Source organism: Thermobia domestica, chromosome 14 (genome assembly GCF_964235325.1).
Source record: "Thermobia domestica chromosome 14, izTheDome1.hap1.1, whole genome shotgun sequence".
Taxonomy (NCBI): Eukaryota; Metazoa; Arthropoda; class Insecta; order Zygentoma; family Lepismatidae; genus Thermobia; species Thermobia domestica.
In genome coordinates, this window is record NC_137467.1 from 133401579 (window position 1) to 133408960 (window position 7382).

Here is a 7382-nt window from a genome sequence, read left to right on the forward strand (position 1 = left end):
TAAAGACGGGAATGTAAACATGACAAATGTGCATGGTGATAACCCACGAAACAATATTGAAGGAAACAACAGAAGCATTGATGATTAGTAATGTCAATGACATACATAAGGTGAGAAAATTAAACAATTAGTGCACGGCTATTCGACGCGTTCGCAAAGCGTTTTTATGGCTCATGCATACGCTTGGAATACACTGACCATGTATTTAAATGTGGGTGGCTAATCACAATACGCTGCAGACTCGAAAGCAATAAAAACGTACAGAATACGTTGTCTCGAGCATATTTGATGCGTTTCGGAACAATAGACCGCCTGCTCTTTCAGAATCAGTAAAATATGTCTAAAGGAGGGGAAAGGAAGGACATGTTGCCAGTCAAGGGGATTTTTAGCAAAAGATGCTTTATGCAGTGTATTGGCACTCTGCTATTATAAAGTATGTGCCTGTATAACAAAAGAAAATTCACAAAAATACAAGGGAATTCCGAAAAATTAGCTAATCACAGAAAAATCTATGTAACACAATAGAGTTATTTCTCTTGATTCGCATGAATGAGAATAAGGGTGTGGCAGTAAAGCCTGGAAAACGCCCTGACTAGCTCACAGGGAAACCCTGACTGCTTCACAGTATGATTTATAACTGTGGCGAAAGTAAAATTACCGAATAGCCACCTAGATCGCGTTCGCTGCGGGGGGTAACGTATAGGAAGCGCATTCTGGAATAGCAATACACTTATGCGTAAGACAAATGATAAAAACTGCAGAATACTTTAATTTAATATATGTGTGTGTCACAATCAGAAGAAAATAAACAGAAAAGATACAATCTGTTATTAAACACTTGCATTGCTAGATTTAACTTTTTTTTTTTTTGTAAGTTTCACACTTTTCTGGCACTGTTACTTCATACACTTTTATGGGGCGTTTACACTTAGTCGATTTGCGTTCGATTCAGTTGAATTGACGTCACTTTCAACTTAATCGACCGTGTAAACGGGACTTCAACTTAATCGCTTGTTGATCGAAGGCGACTATTGTGCTGCCAAAATGACTTGAGCCGTGGCAAAAATGCGAACTAAAGCCCACACCCCGACACACCCACGCATTGAGCCAATAAAGGTTCAGCAGCTGCTAAGCGAGAGAGCCTCAGCGAAAGAGAGTGGAATTCCTTCAGCCGATAGCAGCGCCTGAAACGGAAGACTGGGTGTTAAGTCAATGTGGCATATTTATAATCGACTGGCAACTGAATTGAAAGACGTTCTATTTTCTGTGGTTGAAATAATTGAACACATCCATCGATCTGATTCGGCCTAGTTGCTTCGATTTAGTGGCAAATGCAGCGAGTCGATTTAGTCGTGCGACTAAATCGACCAAGTGTAAACGCCCCACTATTTTCCCGAAAAACATCTTTTTTAAAAGTTAAATGAAAGAAATTATAATACTGGACAATTTTAAAATGATTTGGTAAGTTACTGCATTTTTTTTCTTTGGATCAAAAAATCCAACATATTTCAATCAAAAATTTTCTTGTACGCCTTATGCCGGGAGAACTAGATATAGTGTAGCCAAACCCAAACTATTACTTAACTCAGTATGATGTGCTTATTCCGTAGAAAATACAAAAACTAAATTTAGGGGTCGTTCAAAAATTTTGAGGCCCCTAATCCAAAAACTAATTACTGGTCAAGATCGTAATCTTTTGATCCATTTTTTGATCATTCCTAAAATTCTTGTTAATTATTTTTTTTTTTTTCATGAACTGATTTTGCGTAAACAATAGACAAACGTGTTTCACACGTAGTTCCAGCGTATGAGTGCTAAGAGAAAATATAACAGATTGCGTTTTTATCTGCTATCTAACCAATACCCCAACCTTATGGTTGAGAATAATTTGCTTTTTAGCATTTTAGTCTTCGTCTGCCTACATCATCTCGATCATATCGCAGTGTCGACCGATCGTGATGTGATTTCAGAAACAGAAGCTAGTATGAAGTAATAAAAGCAGGACTTCAAGTTGTTCAAGTTGTGATTTCGAATTGTTCTGCAAGGACTTTTTGTATATATATCTATATATCTATATATCTATATATCTATATCTATATATCTATATCTATATCTATATCTATATCTATATATATATATATATATATATATATATATATATATATATATATATCGTGTTAATGAACTATACCGATAAATTGCAAGAGGTGATTTCTCACATCAAAATAAGCGAAAAAGTTCATATGGACGTATGGTGAAAAGTGCATAGTTTAAGAGCTAGGGCTGTCCAAAATCGCAGAAAAGCAAAATTTCAATAGGCCCTTTTTCAAATTCCAGAAACTGTCGATGGTGGTTCTTATCAGCGTAAAGGAAGCCACGCATGCACAATCCAAAAGTGAATATTTCATTAATTGTCAATAGGTGTAGAGTGTATTCCCTAAAGGGTGTAATTCTCAGATATGCTCTCAATAGAGTTTTCAGATATATCCTGATTTCAAGAAGGGTACAAAGTAGGCAGGAGGTAAACCTTGACAACAAATGGACATCCAATGCTTCGGAGGGAAGGCGGAGGTGTTAGGAACAGGCAGTTCCATGTTTCTTTGCGTTTGGAATAACGTGTGATGATATGTACAGTATTTCGTTACGGTATAGGCCTTATTTCACATTTTCTTCACTTATAAGCGTGAAAGAAAACATCGCACCATGCGTTTTCCAGAGTACGACAGACCGTGCTGCTGACGATCCTTAACACTTCCGACATTGCGCCAAAGGATTCTGTGTTCACTGCTATCAAGGCTTATCGTTTGCCTCCTTTGGACCAAGCATAAAATCAGAGCATATCTCAAAAGTCGGAAGATGGCATGTCTGAGAATTTCACCCTGCAGGAAATAATCTATGCAATCATTGAAAATTAATGAAATATGCATTTTTGGATTACATATGCGTGACTTCCTTTACGCTAAGAAGGATCGCCATTCACATTCTCTCGAATTCGAAATAGGGCCTCTTGAAATTTGGCTTTTTCGCGATTTTGAACAGCCCTAGCTCTGAAACTATGCACTTTTCGCCATAGGTCTATATGAGCTTTTCCCCTTATTTTGATGTGGGGAATCACCTCTTACAGTTTGCCTACAGTTTGTCGGTATAGTCCATTAATTCTATATATATATATATATATATATATATATATATATATATATATATATATAGGGTGGGTGCGCCATATATGGAATACGTTCCTAATATGAAATACCAGATTATTTTGTATGCTATGTTCTGCCACTGAGTGGACTGTACGTAAACTTGTACATCGTGGTGCCCTTAATCTGCGCATGAGTGGTTTGCTGCCGAACGATAACAAGCCATTTTCTTTTGTTGCAGAATATTTTTCTGAAGAACTTGAGTTTTTTGAATGTATCTTTCCAGACTACTGAATGTACGCAAAGAATTATGTATTATTGTAGAGTTTGTAATATTTAGATTACATATACAGTGTACCATAAAGGCATAAAGATTCAGTACACAGAGAATCACGTAAGCGTGTGTAGGAAGAGAACTATCCAAAATGGCGATTTTCCCAATATGGAATACTAGCAGGATCCTAATTTGGAATATTCCTAATTGTAATAACTACTACTACTACTCTTAAAGAAAGAAAGAAAGAAATTTATTAGCTTAAGGAAAGGAACAAAGGAAATGTTCGGGCCTCGAACTCCGAGATCACATCGGCCTTTAAGTTAAGTCTACGAATTGGAAAGGACTCGACCCTGGCCTAAGGAAAAAGTATCATCCCAGCATACGCCTAATGATACTGAGGAAAAGCAAGGAAAACCTCACCAAAGGCCGGCGCCAGGATAGGCGGTCTGAGCAGGGATCGTGCCCACCCTCGAATTATCCAAATATCGCATTGTAGACAAATGAGCATGTTTTGTTCTAGTATTCCATTTTAAGAACAGGTAGTGTTCCATATTAGGAGCGGGGTGTGCCTAATATGGGAAATTGAGTTTCTTTCAATTTTGTAATATTGCAAAAAATCATTAATGAGGAACAAACTTTCATACTTGTATTTTGATTTGCAAAGGTACCACAAGTAGTATGATGTATAATATTTTTATTCTGGAGTATGCATTTCTGAGAAATAAAGAAGAAACAAAAAGTATTCCATATTCGGTGCCTTTACCCTATATATATATATATATATATATATATATATATATATATATAGTGGCGGATCCAGGATATGATCAAGGGAGGGGCTAAACCATAGTTTGCCGCTTTATCCAGCGTAAAGCAGGATATATAAGAAGGTGATTCAGACAGTAACACCTCTCCAAGCCCACTGTTTGGCCACTAATAATGCATGTTTATCATTAATGCACTGATCTTTATGTTATGAACTGTCACTTGTTTCACCTTCCTATCTCTTCTCATTCCAGATTAATGGAACTATCCATAACATACAGTTGTGACGTCCGGTTGAAACAGCGCAGTCACTTAATTTCTGACTGCGGAAGGTTGTACACTCAGGAACATTGATCGCCGGCGACGAGTCATGGATACAAAATTACGACCTGGAAATGAATCATCAGTTGATATAGTACCGCAACATGTTCTCTCCTCCGCAAAGTTGTCCCATCTACTGTCAGGGTTTTTCACATTCTGCCTCATCCTGGCTATAATCCGGATCTTGCGCCCCGCAACTTTTGACTCTTCCCCAAACTTAAGGATCACCTTATGGGCCAATGCTACATTGTAACGTGGAAGGCAAAGCAGCAGTTTGGCTATGGTGTAGCCAGCAGCCACCACAATTCTTCGCCGACGGCATTAAAAACTTTGTTTCACGGTGGTGCAACTGTGTTGCCCCTAATTATATATAGGGTAAAGGCACCGAATATGGAATACTTTTTGTTTTTTCTTTATTTCTTAGAAATGCATACTCCAGAATAAAAATATTATACATCATAATACTTGCGGTACCTTTGCAAAACAAAATACGAGTATGAAACTTTGTTCTACATTATTGATTTTTTTTTTTTACAATATTACAAAATTGAAAGAAACTCAATTTCCCATATTAGGCACACCCGGCTCCTAATATGGAACACTACCTGTTTCTAAAATGGAATACTAGATAAATGCGCGTCTGCCTACAATGCGACATTAGGATAATTCGAGCATAGGTAACGCATTTATTTTTTTATTTAAGGAATAAATTTATTCATTATCGAGGAAATTAGCAAAGGAAGAGTTTGAGCCTCCAACTCCGAGATAACATCGGCCCTTAAGATAAGTCTACGAATTGGAAAGAACTTAGCAGTGGCCTCAGAAAAAGTACCATCCAGGCATACGCCTGATGGGACAAGAAAACCAGGAAAAATGTCACTTAGGAAGGGCAGTCTGAGCAGGGATCGTGCTCATGCTCGAATTATCCAAATGTCGCATTGTAAGCATTGTGGCCTATTTATTATATTTGGTAGGCCTATAAGACAAGTAAACAAAAGTTACATAACATTCTTTAGATAATTAAAACAAAAAAGTAGAAATACCAGCATTTTACGTAGTATAAAGATAATTATCGAACTTGACTGGACTTATTCATTATTAGGCCTATGTTTATAAATTGCTGTAATAGGCTGTAATAGCTACTTGTTTTAACTTTTGGAGTAGCTATAATATCTTTTGCCTTGGAGTAAGCATGCTTACTAGATACAACTAATAATAAAAATAACAAAACGAAATATTCGGGTAAGCAAACTATGTGCGACAAATAAAGTGTAAAACTACCCTATATAAAAGAAAAAGTTCAAACATACTAGATTAGTGTGCCTTTAGGCGTCCAAATTTTGATTCCAGATTTACTTTGCAAAACAATGGTCACAAACATATTTTTCTCCACCTTTCATGTGACATTTTTCATGGGACCTATTTTTTACAAACTGGGCACTTTAACCAATCCCCCTCCCCTGCACTGAGCGACAACAATTTACCACAATGTCCACATTTCTCATCATCATGATCATCAGTAGGGTCACTTAAACTGTCACTATTTTCGTTCAAGTCACTCATTGACTCTTCGGATTAACTTTGTAATTTGCAGTCGCGTGATGTCCTTTCCTTTCGCTATTTCGATTGAACTTTCTTGGGCGGGGCTTGAAAAAACTAAACGCTTTTTTTTAAAACTACTTTCAATGATGAGGTAAAAGCCCATTGTGAGGAAGTAGAGGCAGCTTCTTAATCGTTTTCGTGAGGAGTTCTCGTAACTACTTTCACCTCATCTAGCTTTTGACCACGTGGTTGCGATGCTGTGGCTGTAGTTGGTAGCAGACTCACTACTTCAATCGGTACTTTGCACTATAGACGACACGGCAGGTTTGATATTTGAACTAATAAACAACCTGTGAAACCTTCATTCGAATCGGCTCATGTGTTCAGGAGTTATCACGAAACACACAGTCAGATACCCACACAGACAGACAGTACAAATGCCAAAAGTTTTGACTAGGAGACGTTCGCTGACGCTCGGTCTAAAATAATAGGTCAAGTCTAACATAACTTACAATTCAGTTATTCTTCTTCACTTCTGGTTCACATACGTATGGACCTATTTAGGAATATTCCATATTAGGATCCTGCTAGTATTCCATATTAGGAAAATCGCCATTTTGAATAGTTCTCTTCCTACACACGCTTACGTGATTCTCTGTGTTCTGAATCTTTATACCCTTATGGTGCACTATATATCTAATAGAAATACCACAAACTCGACAATAATATATGATTCTTTGCGTACATTCAGCAGCCTGGAAATATACGCCCCCCCCCCAAAAAAAAAAAAGTCAAGTAGTTCAAAATAATATTCTGCAGCAAAAGAAAATGTTATGTTATTGTTTGGCAGCGCACCACTCATGCGCAGACTGAGGGCGTCTTTGTCTACAAGTTTAAGTAAAGTCTTCTTGGTAACAACACATAGTAGACTAAATAGTCTGGTATTTCATATTAGGAACGTATTCCATATATGGCGCACCCACCCTATATTTGTAATGAGAAGCTGTTCAGAGATGCGAGGTGTTCATTAAAATATATTTAACACAAAACAAAGATTTATTTACTTCTTATACCGGTATTTCATTGGTTGGATTTTAATTTAGCGTTCCTTTCATCACCAAGGTTATATGAGAAGAAGACGTATAGCTTCATGTGGGATCCGAACCAGATGAGCTCCCACCAGGAACTATAAATACTATTTTGTGTTTCATGGCTTGCAATTATTTTCAATTTCCAGTTTTCAATTAAATTAATATTTTATGGTACGACGTGATACCCTCTATGTGTTTGTTATACGTAAATTCTGAATGTCATACATGTTCTTTCCCCTTCCTAGA